We start from the raw sequence: 18,210 nt of genomic DNA on the forward strand, positions 1-18,210 counted from the left end.
CAGTAGAAGGTAGATGACTATTTAGATCATGTATGTTTATGACATATCAAGCCAGATGATCAAACAAAAATTGGTGTCTGGGTGCAAGTTAGTCAACTCCTCTGTGTCTGTCCTTCAACTACTAAATGAGAAAGTGGAATATGAGTGTACTTTTCAGTCATTCAATTATATTTGCTTATAGTTATTTTTAATAAAATATAATTTTCTTGGGCACCTGGGTGGCTCAATGGGTTAAAGCCTCTGCCTTCGGCTCAGGTCCTGATCTCAGGATCCTGGGATCGAGCCCCACATGGGGCTCTCTGCTCAGTGGGGAGCCTGCTTCCTCCTCTCTCTCTCTGCCTGCCTCTCCACCTGCCTCTCTGCCTACTTGTGATCTCTATCAAATAAATAAATAAAATCTTTGAAAATATATATATAATTCTCTTATTTGACTAAACAAGACTTTCCTTTCACTGACCTAATTGCATTTGGCATGGAGGAGAACAGACTGTAGAAGGGGTGGAGAGATACAAGGGGAGAGATGAAATAAAATCTTTCAATAGTTTTTTTTTTTTAAGATTTATTTATTTCAGAGATAGAGAGAGAGCATACATAGATGCAGGCCAGAGGGAGAGAGAGAGAGAGAGAATCCTGAAGCCACTCCCTGCCCAGCAAGGAACTCCCATGCAGGGCCTGATGGGAGGGTGGGGGGGTGGGGAGGGCTGGATACTGGGACACTGAGATCATGACCTGAAGTGAACCCAAGAGTTGGATGCCCAACCGATTCCAGGTGCCCTGGAAATCTTTCAGTAATTTTGTACTGACTACAGCTTATTTTGTGTTAGGGTACAATCTCAAAAAGGAAATTACATATTTCAAAGAAAAGGGAAAAGTCAAAGTCCTCTAAAAGTACTTAGATTTTTAAAAATTTCCTATTTTATGGGAAGAGAAATAAATCATGAATAATGTGCTATGCATAAAATAGTTTATTTAAAAATAAAATTAAACATGTTAAATTTTAGGTTTTCTCTAACATAGAAAAGACTCCACTGTAAACCAATGGTTCTCACAGCAAGATCTGCAGACAGCACCATCACCTGGGAAATTATTGGGCCTTATGCAGACTTACTGACTCAGAAACTCAGGTGAACCTATGAGTTTATGTTTTAACAAGTCTTCCACAAGATTCTAACGCATGCTAAAATTCGGTAACCACAGCTATAGGCTCCAACAAAGGATTCTGTACCTTGGCCTCAGGAATCCTTGCACTTTTCCTCTCTCTTGATACCTGGGTACTGCCATGTAAACAGTAGCAAAGTAGCCTATGAAAACATAAGAGATCACATGAAGGAGAGCCCAGGTGTCCCAGTGGAGGCCATCCAGTCTGCCTACAGTCATCAGCAGCTGGACACATAAGAGAGCCTGGCCAAAGTCAGGAGAGCTTCCTCCAGAACCCACAGCTGATGTGTGAGTAATGCCAGCCAAGAGTGGAAGAACTGCCCAGCTGAACCATGGACCCATAAGCAATAATAAACGCTTATTGTTTTAAGCTGCTGAGTTTTTAAGTGCTTTGTTATGCAGCAGTCTGTGAACTGATACATCCTACCAAATGTGTAGAATACATACTTTTCCAGCCCATCCTTGAGAACCTTTACAATGATAACATTTTAATGAGGTTAAGAATTCCTGTTATTTGTGAGGTGATATTTGTAAAGATCCTTTTACAGATTGCCAAGTAATTTGTGTATACCGTTGCTAATGTGTACACGAGCCCTGTGAAGTGGGTATTGTTATTAATCCCATCTTACAGATGAAGAAATTTAGAATAATACAGATTAAATATTCACTCAGTGTCACCTTGTAAGTGGTGGAGTTGACAGTGGAACTCATGTATTTTCAGCATCAAAGACCCTATCTCTCCACTCTGGTACACTGTAGGAACTGGAAGGACTATAAATACCTTCCAGGCCAAACCTCTTATTTTGCAGGTTAAAAAAAAATACCTAAAGAAAGTGCAATCATTTGGCTAAAGTGATTCACAATACAAACTTTCAATCTTTATGATGCCAAATATTCAGCCCTGATTGCAAAAATGGAGACACTAAGCAACAACCTCAGAGTTGTTTTGACCTGGGCAGAGGCATCATTTTTAAATGAGCCTAACAGGCGATTCTGTAAGTAGGCCGTGCATTGTTTGAGAAAGGCTGAGTCAAATTCGTCATGGAGCCAGGACTCAAATTCTGGTGTGATTCCCAGTAAGGTCAGCTTTAAACTACACCAGTGATTTTTGAGAGAGTAGGGAGAAGGATTCTGCCTGGTGTTGCAGAATGGGCAGGAGGTGGTATATAACAGAATCACCTTACAGGCTTTCTCAGACCACCCTGGTCAGACAAGTCCTCTCTCGCTCGCTACAAGTGGGAAAACTTGCTATAGTAAACTACTGTTATTGGCGGGCTTATGTTATCTTCTCCAGCCCCCAGGTGCATGGGGGTTAACAATAACAATAAAGATTGAGAAGTTCCACTGTACTGGGTTACACAGCCTCAATTATTTTATCTGGTTAAATTTATCTTCACGCAATAAAATCTAATGAATAAAGGCTTCAGTGAGAATGGAAAACAGAAGTATTATATTTTGAACACAGTAAGTATATAACGGCAAGCTTGGGTCTTGCTCAGGTAGTTTTATACCATTCCCTAATGGGGGCATGTAACTTCAACCCCACATTCAGGTGACACTAACCTCAGGGTAAGGGCAATACATAGATCTCTGAGGGGCTGAGACAATCTAAGGGTTTTACTACTTTGACAGTAATTTTCTAGTTCAGAAATATGCTTTGTTCTCCATTTTCTTTGTCAACGTGTATTATTAGATCCTTAAACAATTAACCGGCTGTCATGCCCTTTTTACAGGTCTTGTTCATCATTTGTCCTAGGGCTCATGACCTGCCTTTCAACTTCTCTGAAACCACCATCTACCTGCCTGGCTATCTATCCTTTTATTTGTCATAGGACTGACATGCCAACTGTGCTTGTGTCCTCTCTGCTCTATCCCTCCCTACATTCTTCCCAACACACAGATGGAAACCTGTCCTCAGAATGGCAATGCTAGGTAAAGGAACCTCTTGCCTTGTTTCTACATTCAGACACCCAGTGTATTCCTTTCTTTTTCTTTCTTTCTTTCTTTCTTTCTTTCTTTTTTTTTTTTTTTTTTAAGTACTGTAGGTTCGATCACTGCAGCAGTGTCCCAGGTCTTAGAAATGAACTGCAGGAGAAAGAAGGTGAAATGTGTTACTTGCCCCTTCCTAGAAAGGCAGTGTAGTCTAGGCATCCAGAGGTCAGTGAGTTTTTCACTTTTACAGATTTATTATTTTTATTATTGAGAGCATGTTGGGGGGAGAAGAAGCAGAGGGGGAGAGAGAGAACCTCAAGCAGACTCCCCACGGAGTGCGGAGGAGTCTGACATGGGGCTCAATCTCTTGACCCTGAGATCATGACCTGAGCACAAATCAAGAGATGGATGGCTAACAGACTTTTCCATTAAAAAAAAAAAAATTTTATGGTTTCTATGGAGCAAAGTTACCCAAAAGGAGCAGTAAGATGCTGATATGCAGCAAGTTGCCCAAAAGAGCTGCTTTATTTGCCTAAGGACTGCCCTATATCAATGGACATTCAGAATCATGGTCCAGGAAGAAAAGTTATGTGATGTTTTTACCTTCTATTTACTGTGTTAGTCATGCATTGCTCTTGTAACAAATTATCACTAACTCAGTGCCTTACAACAACGCAAAACTTTGCAGGTCACAAGTCTGAAGTGGGTCTCACTGGGCTAAAATCACCATGTTTGGAGGGCTGTGTTCCTTCTGGAGGCTTTAGAGAAAACCCTGTTTCCTTGGCTGGGGACCCCTTTCCATCTCAAAGTCCACCATGATGAGTGGAGTCTGTCTCACATTATATCACTCTGGCACTGACTCTCCTGTCTCCCTCTTTCCCTTATAAGGACTGTTACGATTACACTGGGTTCACCTGAATAGTTCAGGACCCTCTCCCTATCTTGAGATCATCTGGTTAACAACCTTAAATACATCTGTAACCTTAATTCCTCTTTGCCATATATTGACAAATCCTGGGGGTTAGGTTATAGATATTGTGGGTGGGGGAGCATTATTCGGACTACCAAAACTACATGGTGAAGAAAAAAGTTTCTCATGGCAAGGAAGCATCTAATGTCATCTATTCTCTAGGATTCATAAAGACAAAATACAAAAAAATTTTGCCAGGCTCTTTGACCTAAGGGAATTTATGTAATGTACTGAAACTTCTAAGGTGATTAATAAAGCAATTGTTATGCAGTAGGCCGTATGATTGTATCTTTTTGTTTTTTTAATTTTTTTTTTTAAGATTTTAAATTTATTTGATAGAGAGAGAGACACACACACAGCGAGGGAGGGAACACAAGCAGGGGGAGTGGGAGAGGGAGAGGCAGGCTCCCCACCAAGCAGGGAGCCCAATGTGGGGTTTAATTCCAGGACCCTAGGATCATGACCTGAGCCGAAGGCAGATGCTTAATGACTAAGCCACCCAGGTGCCCTTATTTTTTAATTTTTTAAAAAGATTTATTTATTTGAGAGAGAGAGAGTGGGGGGGTGCACAGAGGGAGAGAGAGAATCTCAAGCAGACTCCCAAAAAGGGGCTCGATCTCATATCCCTGAGATCATAAAGTGAGCTGAAACCAAGAGTTGAATGCTTAACCTACTGAACCATCCAGGCATCCCTGAGTGTATCTTTTTAAAAGTGTATCTGGTTCTATGGTTCATCTTCTGTAAGTATTGTTTTATTTTTATTTATTTATTTGAGGAGAGAAAGAGAGAGAAAATGAGTGGGGGTAAGGGCAGAGGGAAAAGCAGACTCCCTACTGAGCAAGGAGCCCAAAATGGGGATCCCAGGACCCTGGGATCATGACCTGAGCCCAAGGCAGACACTTAATTAATTGAACCACCCAGACACCCCTGTAAATATTGTTTTTAACCTGAAAGTGTCACACCTATGTGGATAAGGAAAACATTTGTAAAAGCCAGCCCCCACCAAATAATGGAGATCAATTCAACGGAAATGGGTACAGGTATAAGCAGAAAGAACAGAACAAACAATGGCTTTGTAAAAGTCGAAGCATTTTTTTTTTTTTTTTGCATTCTTATTATAATGTAATAATTACAGTCTCAAACCTTCATCATTTCCTTTGGCTCCAACCCTGAATCCCATCTATGCTGTTGATTTAGCAGCCAAGTCAGTGATTTAAGTGCAAGGACTTATTCTGCATGCTAAATTCTGTTTACAGAATCAAAAGATTTTCAAATGGAAGTGCTTATCTGGAATCTGGAGATGAGATCTATCCAAGTGCACAGAAAATCTTAAGTCTGAGAAGTAACTAAATTACAACACTGTTTTTATTGAGTTCAACATCAGTTTGTTAAAAAAAAATTAAATGTTTCTCTGTTTTTATCTTTCTTGTTCATTTTTAAAAGAAAAATTACTTTATTTATTTGGTAAATACAACACTTGCTCATTATAATGAGTTCAAGTCATGCAGAAAAGTAAAAAGGGTTTTTTAAAAAAAATCACCGCAAATCCCTTTTTACCATTATTAACACATAATACTTACTATTTTTGTAAGCAGAATGAATTAGAATGAAGCTGAAATGAATTAGAATGGATTGCTAAACTTCAAATAAATATTGTATCCAGTACAACGCATGTTCATTCTTAAGAGATTCCTGTAAAGTTAGGAAGCGATTATCAAAAACACTAAAATGTTGAAAAGATAGCCTTAAAACCTGCACATTTCAACTGTAGATGGCATCAACTGTTTCCCTACTCTGAAAGATGAAGACATTAGCTTTTTTACCTTCTCCCACTTCTTGATCTTGTTATTTATATTATTATTATACATTGCCAAGGTTTATATATTTGCACTGTATTCTTTTTTTTTTTTTAAAGATTTTATTTATTTATTTGACAGACAGAGATCACGAGTAGGCAGAGAAGCAGGCAGAGAGAGAGGAGGAAGCAGGCTCCCGGCTGAGCAGAGAGCCCGATGCGGGGCTCGATCCCAGAACCCTGGGATCATGACCTGAGCCGAAGGCAGAGGCTTTAATCCACTGAGCCACCCAGGTGCCCCTATTTGCACTGTATTCTTAAATGATTTAGGTATATTTTAGATTGTTTCAATGCTCACCCAGGATTTTTTTTTTTTTTTTTTTTAAGATTTTATTTATTTGACAGAGAGACAGTGAGAGAGGGAACACAAGCAGGGGGAGTGGGAGAGGAAGAAGCAGGCTTCGCACTGAGCAGGAAGTCCGATGCGGGACTCGATCCGGGCACTCTGGAATCATGACCTGGGCGAAAAGCAGACACTTTACCACTGAGCCACTCAGGCGCCCATCACCCAGGACATTTTACTCCTTTCCTCTTTACTTTTTAGTCTGCTTGTAAGTAGCTGGGTTTTATTATCAAGTAGTGCGTGTTGTCTGAATTTTCTTTTTTTTGTGGGGGTTTGTTTTGTTTTCATTTTCATGAAGGGTGCATGGTGTTCTATTCCTCGGACTTCTTTCGTGTTTGAAAACATCTGTTCTACCTACTGCTGTTGTATACCAAGTGGACCTGTACTTTGTCTATTTTGGATGTTTATATTATGGTTTGATTCTATTTCTTTCCTTCAAAATTTATTATATATTTTCCAGTGGCTTCTATTAGTGAATGTTACTGTGAAATCGTGAGACCAGCATGGATATTCTTCTTTGACAATGATTTGCTTTGCTTTTTGGGGTGTTAAAAGCAACTTATGCTTTAGTGACGAGTTTTCCCAATCAAATTACCTTGGAATATATGTTACTTTTCAATCTGTAGATCGAATTGTTGCCTCATTTCAGATAAGTTTCTTCCTCATTTAAAATGCATATATTTGGGCACATTTCTGTGTTCTTCTGGGTTTTCTACCTGAGACATAGGAATGTCGCTCAGAATTTGTTAGCCCTCCACTTCGACGAGCTTCGTTCCAATTCCTTAATTTCTTCTTCTTTCATGTATTTGCTATGATCATCTCAGGTCTTTCTTTCTTACTTTTGAAATGTTATTATTATGGGGGTGCCTGGGTGGTGCGGTCAGTTGGGTGTCAGCCTCTTGGATTTGTCTCAAGTTGTAACATCACGGTTATGAGTTTGAGCCGGGGCTGGGCTCCACACTCAGCATAGAGTTTGCTTGAGATTCTCTCTCCCTCTCCCTCTGCCTCTCCTGCTCATGCCCCTCTCTCTGAAATAAATCTTAGAAAAAGAAAAAAAGAAATTTATTATTATTTAATAATTCTGTTTCAGTCTTCTATTTCCTTAGATTTGTAACCCCTCTTTTCTTCATTCTACTGTTATTAAACTAATTTTTGGAATTTTTGTTTTTTTCTTCTTAAGCTATAAATAGCAAAGCACTTGCAGGGAATTAATTCATTTTCTTGCATTATGTTTTTTCTAGGCTTAGTTCAATACTGGTCTTTCATACACTCTTCCTGCCTTCCTAATTTGTTTGCATTATTGCCTTGCTATTTCTTTTCATGGTATGTGTTCATGGAGATCTGTCCAGACCTCCATTTCTTTTCTTATAATTAAGGAATGTTTTGACAACAATGCCACCTTAACTAAGACCAGTTTGTTTTCTCCTCTTATATGGAGTTTGGTGGCTAAGAATGTATTGTTCTAGATTTTCTACCCCCTGGATAATGAAGGCAAAGGGGGACAACTCAAGATTGTATGAATATCTGGGCTCTGCTACTACTTTGCACACACTGTGAAAGGTCTTCTACCAGGGTTCATTATTTCTACTTGGGGGTGATGGGATATCTTATTCTCATTGAAGAATATACTTGGAATTTGGGTGTAATTCTGAGTGTAGATCTTAATTCTGAGTGTAAACCTCACTTCTTTCAAAGAGAGAGCCCACACCATTGTTCACTTCATTGTTTCATCTCCCCCTTGGCAATCATTTCTAACTACTCCCAAGTCAGAAGAAGAAAAAAACAAAGTTGCATACTCCTAATGGTACTTTTCCTGTTGGACAAGATCCATTAGCACCATATTCTGGTCTTTCCTTAATCAAAAGAGTACCAAAGGAGATGGAGTGACTTTTCTGATGGGTAATGATATCTCTGATTTGGTGGATAAATCTCTCTAATTCTGGGTGTTGACTAGTCATGCATTTTGCTCTTACACTAAACTATGTGATCAACTTAGCCTCTTTGTATTATAAATATATTTGTCGGGCACCTGGTTGGCTCAGTTGGTTAAGAGGCTGCCTTCAGCTCAGGTCATGATCCTGGAGTCTTGGGATTGAATCTCACATAGGGCTCCCTGCTTGGCAGGGAGTCTGCTTCTCCCTCTGACTCTCCCCCTTCTCACGTTCTCTCTCTCTCAAAAAAATAAAATGTTAAAAAATTCCTTTTAAAAAATATATATATATACACATACATATATATATATATATATACACATATATATATATATGTTATTTCTTCCCTTCTGCCAATACCTTGTGTTTTCATTTTTTCCCCTTCAGAACACATGCCAGAAAGGAAGAAATAACATATATATATATGTGTGTGTGTATATATATGTATATATTATATACATATACATACATATACATATATATATATATATATATATATACACATATATATATATATATCTCTCTCATCCTGGGATCGAGTCCCACATCAGGCTCCTTGCTCGGCAGGGAGCCTGCTTCTCCCTCTGCCTCTGCCTGCCTGCTTCTCCCTCTGACTCTGATTGCAATTCTGTCTGCCTGTGCTCACTCTCTCTCCCTCTCTCTCTGACAAATAAATGAATAAAATCTTAAATAAAATAAAATAAAATAAAATAATGCAGCAGTTGTATGTTTTTTATATAGAACTACTTTCGAGATACAAGGTTTTTTAAAAATATAAAGTTGCATATGCTGTATGTTATTATTTTTATTAAAAAATTAAAAAGTAGGGACACCTGGGTGGCTTGGTGGTTTAAGACTCTTCTTTTGGCTCAGGTCATGATCTCAGGGTCCTGGGATCCAGCCCCGCATTGGGACTCGATCCCAGGATGCTGGGATCATGACCTGAGCTGAAGGCAGCTGCTTAACCAACTGAGCCACCCAGGCGTCCCTGCTGCATTATTTTAAATTGTGCATAATATTTAATTTTGTACCCATACACAATTATGTAACTCAGACTCAAGATATAATAACAGGATGTTTCCCCATCAGCTCCTTTAAAATTTATTTAGTAAGTGTAATCCCTGTCCCTGTCCCCCCCCGCCCCGTCCCACCGCCAGAAAATATGGGGAGATTCCTAGGACACTTTGCTCCCTCTTAGCAAACAGTAGTTTCCTTTGCCATAAATACAGACTGAATTCAGATATCAGACAGAATGCATCATCTCAGAGATTATTCAAATCTTCTGGGAGGATGGGGAATGACAAGAAATTTAGTTTGATCCCTTTTAGCCTGTATTTATTCAGGCTCTCCAGACCAGGCATATGTTTAAAGTTGACCACCCCTGGTGGGCTTCTCAGTGGTTCTCTGCTGGGTCCCACAAAATATGAGATCCTTTTGACATGGGGTAGGTACTTTTTCCTTCAGCAGGCCCTTCCTATCCTGCCTCAACTTATATTTCTCTGGTATTTCACCCTCCACAGTCATTCAATGACAGGTCCTCTCACCTCTGCCAGCTTCTGGAAGCCCTCTAAGGCAAAACTAAAGATGGCCCTGGCCTGGCTCTTTCTCTTCTGTCTATAGCTTGTCAATAGGGAATCACATTTTTTCACCCTAACAATCTTAGGACTGTGGGTCACTCTTACCACAGAAGAACTTTCTTGGTTTTACCATCAAGTGGTTAGTTAACCTTTTATTTACCCTTTGAACTGCTTACTCCTGTGGGGTGCCCTGCAGGGAACACATCTCAAGCTTTCTCACTGGCCCCGACAAAAGCTCCTTTCTAGTACTCTGCTGAACTACAGTGGCATCGGAGGCAAAAAGAAAATGTGTCCCCCTATATACCTAATCAAAATATCTTCCCATATTTTGAACCAAGTGGAAGGAAGTTAAAAGCTCTTTCCCCTTGTCACCCACCCAAATGACTATTATACATAGAAAGCATCACTGTGGCCCAGTGTGTCTGCATATCTTTTGAGAATCCGTATAAACACGGGAAGGACACAGTAGCTGTGCTGCCCAAAGGACTCTTCTGTTGTACAATAATGCAAAGTCATAAAACAAACAACAGCCTACCTCAATTTAAAATTTTGTTATTTTGTTCAATGTGGATTGGTTTTGCATTAATTTTGATTTTAAAAAATCTAGTACTGAATAATTATTTATCTTGATGACTGTGTTTTTGGCATCCCCTTAAATTTTTTTTTAATAATAGCTTTATTGAGATATAATTCCCATATTAGAGAATTTGTATACTTAAAGTATACAACTAGTTTTTAGTATATTTTCTAAGTTTTCAACCATGACTATTTTAGAACATTTTAATTACTCCCTTGGGGGGAAATTATATGTATTAGCAATCATCCCTCATTCCTCCCCAGCCCTAGGCAGCCAGTAATCTATTTTCTGTCTCTATTGATATACCCAAGAGAAATGAAGGGAAAACATGTGTCCACAAAAAAAAGTTCATTGCAGCATTATTCATACTGTCTTAAAGATACTTCCCTTAAGTTTTGCATTTGGCCCTGCTCCCTCTTTGAGCTAAAAGAGGGAAAATCCCTCCTTCTTTCCTTTTCACATCAGTGCAGTACTTCCCTCCAAGAAATTCCCTTCACAAAATCCTCCCTCTTTCCATACTTTGAGTTATTTTTATAGCTTGATCCAGCTAAGACATCTACCGGTCTGGAAGTTGCCATTGAGTAGGTAATGAAGAAGTAGTATGGTTAGCACTTTGAGAAAGTATATTATTGTCATTTTAATTTGCATGTATTTTACTATGAGGAAAAGTAAAATAATTTTATAATTTAAAGGCCATTTGTTTTTCCTTTTCTGTGAAATATCTATCTTTTGCACAGTTTGGGAGATTGGCTTTTTAAAAATTAAATGATAGGAATGAAAGATTCCTATCATATCAATATATTAAATAAGCCAAATGATTGTATGTAATATGAGTGGCAAATAGTTTTATTGAATTTGCTTTTCTTAGACTTGGTTTATGATATCTTTTATTATGCAGAAATAGAATATATATAGTTAATTCACATTTTTATATACCTTTTTTTAAAGCTCATTTTTAAAAAAAGATTTTATTTATTTATTTGACAGAGAGAGAAATCACAAGTAGGCAGAGAGGCAGAGACAGAGAGAGGTAGGAAGCAGGCTCCCCATTGAACAGAGAGCCCGATTTGGGCTCGATCCCAGGACCCTGAGATCATGACCTGAGCCAAAGGCAGAGGCTTAACACACTGAGCCACCCAGGTGCCCCAAAACTCATTCTTTAAAAACCTTTTTTCACTCAGAATTTTTATGGCTTCCTTTTTTCACAGTACTTTTTTTTTTTTTTTTAAGATTTTATTTTTTTGACAGACAGAGATCACAAGTAGGCAGAGTGGCAGGCAGAGAGAGAGGAGGAAGCCAGCTCCCCGCTGAGCAGAGAGCCCGATGCGGGGCTCGATCCGAGGACCCTGGGACCATGACATGAGCCGAAAACAGAGGCTTTAACCCACTGAGCCACCCAGGCGCCCCTTCACAGTAATTTTTAATGCACCTCAAATTTACATCGGTATGGGCACCTGGGTGGCTCAGTCATTAAGTGTCTGCTTCCGCTGAGGTCATGATCGTAGGGTCCTAGGATCCAGCCCCACATGGGGCTCCCTGCTCAGTGTGAAGCCTGCTTCTCCCTCTCATACTCCTCCTGCTTGTGTTCCCTCTCTCACTGTCCCTCTCTGTCAGATAAATAAATTTAAAAATCTTTTTAAAAAATTACCTCATGTATGTAGGCTGGATCCAATGTATTTTCCAGGTATTTATTTCCACACTATTTCCTATATAATCCAATCTTTTTTTTTTTTTTATCTATGATGCCTCCCTTATCATATATTAAATTTCCATATGTATTTGGATCTATTATTGTTTCATGATACATCCCCCAAACACATATTCATTCTATAATCTTTTTTTTTTAAAATATTTTATTTATTTGAGAGAGAGAGAGAGAGAGAGAGAGAGAGAACATGAGCTGGGGAAGAGGCAGAGGGAGAAGAAGGCTCCCTGCCAAACAAGAAGCTGGATGTGAGGCAATCCTAGGGCCCTGGGATCATGACCTGAGCCAAAGGCAACCACTTAACCAACTGAGCCACCCAGATGCCCTTCTAATCTTTTAATTAATGTAGTTTTTTGATACCTGTCTTAATACCTAGGGCTCTTTACCTTGTACACTTCCATAACTAAGTGAGTAGGATTCTTTAGTACCTTTATTTTTCAGACTTTTCTAGCAGTTCTTGCTTGATTATTTTTCATAAGAACTTTAGAAGCAGCATGTCAAGTTCCAAAAATATTATCCAACTATTCTTATTGGGATAAAATTAAAGGTTAAAAATTAAATTAAAAGATATTAAAGTATTTATGAACTTCAGTTTTACTCAGAACATGGTATGCCTTTCTATATATTTACCTCTTCTTTTGTATCCATTAGTGGCATTTGAATATTTTTCTCATGTAGAGCTAATACTTGTTAATTTTATTCCTGGTGTTTTATCTTTTTCATTGTTATTTTTATTTGGATCTTTTTCTTTTTCTTTTTTAAAAGATTTTATTTATTTATTTCAGAGAGAGAGGCTGAAGGAGAAGCAGGCTCCCTACTGAGCAGTGCAGAGAACCTGATGTGGGTGGGGCTCATGACCTAAGCTGAAGGCAGCCACTTAAGGGGCAGAGCCATTCAGGAGCCCCTTTTTGGATCTTTTTCTTCATTATCTCTTCTAAGTTGTTGTTAGAATGTGTGTAGGTTATTGATTAAATGTCAATATTTTACCTAGTATTTGGAAGGGGTTTTTAGCTCATTCTCTTGGGTTTTCTAGATACATGATTTTACTCGCCTACTAATAATGATAACTCACTTTTTACACTTCAATTTTTAGATCTCTTACTCTTTCTGATATCTACTTGCATTGACTAATGCCTCTACAACGATTCCCCTCTGCATGTCAGCATGATTTGCTCTCAATTCCTTCCTCTTCTTGAATGTCACCTTAACAGAGAAAATGTTCCTGACCACTCTATGTAAAATAGCAATGCCTCACTCATCATTACAATTTACCTCAATGTCTCTCTTACTCTGCTTTGGTTTTTGCCCATGGCAGTTATCCCTATATGATATTTGTTTGCTTATTTATTGGTTTTCCCCTAATACTATAATATTTATGTAGACAGGGTATTTAGCTCTTCTGTATAAAGATTTGCCTCAGCTGCCTAGAATAGTCTCAAGCACCAGTTGGCTTTAAATGAATGAATGAATGAATAACGGTGGTAAAGAATATTTTAAATTTATCTCTGAGTTAATGCGAATGCTTTGATGGTTTCCCCCATTAAGCCCAATGCTGTGTAACTGGTATTTGAAGTTTATATAAAATCTGTCTTATTTATTTATTTTTAATAAATTTGAATCTTTTACTCCACTTCCAACATGGGGCTTGAACTTACAACCCCAAGATCAAGAGTCTCATGCTTTACTGACTGAGTCAGATGGACCCCCAAATCTGTCTCATTTGACTTAATACAAGGATTTTTAAAAATTGAACTTTAAAAAAATTTTTAGTTCACTTGTTAAGTTATTTTTTGGGGAGGGGCAGTTAGGTCCAAGTGGATGGAACAATATTAACCTTTGAGCCTCAAAAATTGTATGACTGAAATTTAGTGTTTGGCTTTGTGTCTTGTCACCATTCATTGCCTTTTTCCCCCAATACTTTTTTGATTTGTTCCACTTTGAATGTTAACACCTTCACAGAAAAGCGCACAAAATACAAATGGGTAGCTCAATGACATTACACCAAGTAAAACTCCTGAAAGCGCTATCTATGTCAAAAAATGGAACATTGCCCAAACTCAAGAAGTATGGATTATACTCCTCTCTTAATCCCCTGCTCTGACTTGTAGCACTATAATTTAGTTGCATTTTTTTCTTTATATGATTGAAATCACACAATGAGTATTCTTTTGCCCATACTCTTTTGTTCAACATTATAAAATTCATTCATGTTGTTATTTATACACACAGTCTGTCCATTTTTCCTGTTACATTATGATATTTCATTGTGGGAATACACTACTACTTCCAGAATTCCTTTTTTGTTTTTTTAAGATTTTGTTTATTTATTTATTTATTTGAGAGGCCGTTGGGGGGCGCAGGGGAAGAGGAACAGGAAGATTCTCCACTGAGCATGGAGCCCAACATGGATCTTTTCTTTTTTAAATTTTATTTATTTATTTGACAGAGATCACAGTAGGCAGAGAGAGAGAGGAAGAGAAGCAGGCTTCCCGCTGAGCGGAGAGAGCCCAATGTGGGGCTCGATTCCAGGACCCTGGGATCATGACCCAAGCCGAAGGCAGAGGCTTTAACCCACTGAGAAACCCAGGTGCCCCCCATCATGGATCTTGATTTTACAACCCTAAGATCACAACCTGAGCTGAAATCAAGTCCCCCCTGCCCCCTCTCCTTAACCAACTGGGCCACCCTGGTACACCACTACTTCTAGAGTGCCTAATCCCCTGTCCCCCTACCCCAATCAGGGACAATTGTAAAATGCTGTTTGCTCCTTTTTTCCTTCCCCCATAGATTGTGTTCTGGTTCCTTTTCCATAACTAAACACAATTATTGCCTCTTACTTTCCGTCTCTTCTTGACTTTCCATGGCTTCTATTTTTAATTAGCCTTTCTGCTCTTAATCACAACATCCTTGTTCCATTTTTTCCCCCTCTAGGAGCCCACTCTCATTTCCCCCCTTCCCTGACCATCTAATGCAGAATATTATGATAAAAGTTCTGATATTTTAAAAAATTATTTCTGATGATGTAACATAATTAAAGCAATTTAGAAAACAAATGTATTTCATGTACATAAATATAATTAGATATTAAAATACATGATTCACATAAATTAAATTATTCCCTTAGCAGGGTAGCTCACATTATCTTTTCATTGAAACTTAAACTAAAAATAAGTAACTTAAAAAATACTTTTATTTCTGTATGATGGGTATTTACTTAAATTAGTCTCTTAAATTTTGTGACTCATTTTGGTATTGCTATTTTTTTTTAAGTTTTTTTTTTTTTTTTTTAACAGATGAGAGATCACAAGTAGGCAGAGAGGCAGGCGGAGAGAGAGAGAAGGAAGCAGGCTCCCCACTGACCAAAGAGCCCGATGTGGGGCTCGATCCTAGGACCCTGGGATCATGACCTGGGCCAAAGGCAGAGGCTTTAACCCACTGAGCCACCCAGGTGCCCCAGTATTGCTATCTTTTAACAGCAAGAATAATCCGAAGTGTTCATCTAAATTTAAATATTCAGGTTATATTATCCATAACTAACATCTTTATTGACCTCTTGATTCAACTAAGTATTCTCACTTTTGCTTTAAAAATGAGAGTTCTGGGGGTGGCTGGCTGGCTCAGTTGTTTAAGCCTCCAACTCTTGATTTCAGGGCTCAGGTCATGATCTTAGGGTAAGGAGATCAAGTCCCATATTGGGCTCTGTGCCGAAGACAGAGCCTGCTTAAAATTTTCTCTCTCCCTCTCTCTCTCAGCCTCCTGTCTACACAGGCTCTCATGTACAAGCACGCACATTCTCTTTCTTTCTCTCTCTCTTAAACAAACAAACAAACAAAAAACGGAGAGTGGATAAATCACAAGAAACCTTTCTTGAGACCACTAGAGAGCTGAAAATTTTTAAAGAGCTTCCACTTAAATATACTCATTGAAAACATGTATTTGTGTGTATTCCCTCCTAAAATGACATTAAAACCACAGTCAAGGAGCTAGAGCTATAATTCACAAGGACAAATAGAATGAGAAGAGAGGCAACATCTATTAATGTTGCAATTGTTATTCTGACGAATTATTTTCAATTCAGTTACCTAACTTAGTGAGACTGGGCAGCAAGTACTATTTTTAGAAGAACTTCAGCAACTAGAACTACTTGGAAAATGGAATCAGTTTCCTCATAAAATAGAGTTTCTCATCTTTTTGGGGAGTTAAGCAGAGGTAGGCTCTCCAATTATAGTAATGCTATTTGAGGGTACTAAAGCATTTGTGGGTATGCGTGTTTGTGTGTATATGTAATGGACAGTGTATTGCTGGGGATAATGGTGCAGAAGGAGACCAGATGATTCCTATAGATTTTTACCCCATAGAGTATCTGTCATTCAAATATTATACAATTCCTCCCTTATTTATAAGCCTATGATATCTCTATATCATTATTTTAAAAATCTGATCTGTCGGGATGTCTGGGTGGCTCAGTCATTAAGCATCTGCTTTCGGCTCAGGTCATGATCCCAGGGTTCTGGAATCGAGTCTCACATCGGGCTCCCTGCTCAGCAGATAGCTTGCTTCTCCCTCTCCCTCTGCTCCTTCCCCTGCCTGTGTTCCCTCTCTCGCTGTCTCTGTCAAATAAATAAATAATATCTTAAAAAAACAAAAAACAAAACAAAACAAAACCCTGAACTGTCAACTTATGTTAATAACAATGAAAAACTTGAGCTTAACAAAATAAATTTTGAGTATTACAAATTTTTACTTTTTACTTTACCTCTTGGAGAAACATCACTATTTGGTGATTGTCTCAAATAAAGAAAATAAATCATTTATTTGCAAATAACTTGTATAAATACTTGAATTGTGTTGGAGTTAGTCAGTGCCAAAATTATTTATGGTGTTATAGACACACCATAGTCAGCCCTAGATTTCAGAACAATGTCTTGGAAAATCTCAGCTGGTAGATGTTCCGTGGGTTTCTATGAAAGAATATGGATAACAATCAACTTCTCATTCCTCTCAGAAAAATACCACATAGAGAGTCAACATATACAGATAACGATCACTATTTTGACATTGTCCTAGAGAGGGTAGATAAGAGGCAGCATATGTGCTAGAAAATCTGGCCTTCTCTATTCATTTGGTTATGTAAGTAGCTATTGTTAGGTTACATCACTATGTCGGATTTAGCTGGCATAACGAGATGCTGAAGTATTTTAAATGTATGAGCCTGGTATTCCTGTGTGACGAAATGCATTGTTTACTAATGACATTAAGTGTAGGGTAGCTCATTTAAAAAAATTGTTCTATTGTATAAAATGAGCCTGCTTTAAAAATAAGAGCATGTATTTTATTTAATCCGAAAATTAACGCTCCTGAAGAAAATGCAAACCCATTTTAATGGTTACCATGCAATTCTAATAAAAGTATCTGGCAAAAATGATCAGCAATTACTTACTGTTAAGCCTATTTTACTTGTACTGAAGGGAGAGAGATTTTTTAAATTTTTAATTTAAGGAATATATAAAAGTAGGACTCCAGAATCATAATGTTCACAGAGAGTAATGGTTTATTAAGCACAATTCATATACCCTGTGACTGGGTGTGAATTCTTTTGAGCTTTAACATAAAAAAAGCAACAAGCAGTGCTAGTTTGCTTAAAAAGAAACTGACTTCTGTTGTAACTGGCTGCTAAAAAACATTTTTCCAAGTTAGGTTAAAAAAAATAAAAAATTAGGAATAACCTAGCAAATGGCTACAAAATGAAAAATAAGTCAATCAATACTTAGAATTGTTAATTTCCAGCCTTGCCTCAGACATCAAGTTTTCTGATTATATATAATCTAAACTGCATATTCATGAAGGAAAACAAAAAAAAAGGGGGAAATCAATTATTTTTTCATATACCATGAGAATACCTTTTTGGGCTTGCAAAGCTTAACTAATAACACACTCAAAGAGCACTCTTTATAGTGGGTATAAAAATGGCCTAATTTGAAAGACAAAGTGTTGGCCATGCATACCCAGGAGGTTCTATTCAGCAAAGTCTTGAGGTTTCATGTTGACATAATGAAATATTGTACTATTCCTTGTAGGCTAAAATTTTTCTTTACTTCCTTAAATCAATAGCCTAATAATATTTTGTCCAACTCTGACTGCATCTAAATTTGAAGTTGCTTT

This window comes from Lontra canadensis, unplaced genomic scaffold (genome assembly GCF_010015895.1).
Source record: "Lontra canadensis isolate GAN:19392208 unplaced genomic scaffold, GSC_riverotter_1.0 scaffold19, whole genome shotgun sequence".
NCBI lineage: Eukaryota > Metazoa > Chordata > Mammalia > Carnivora > Mustelidae > Lontra > Lontra canadensis.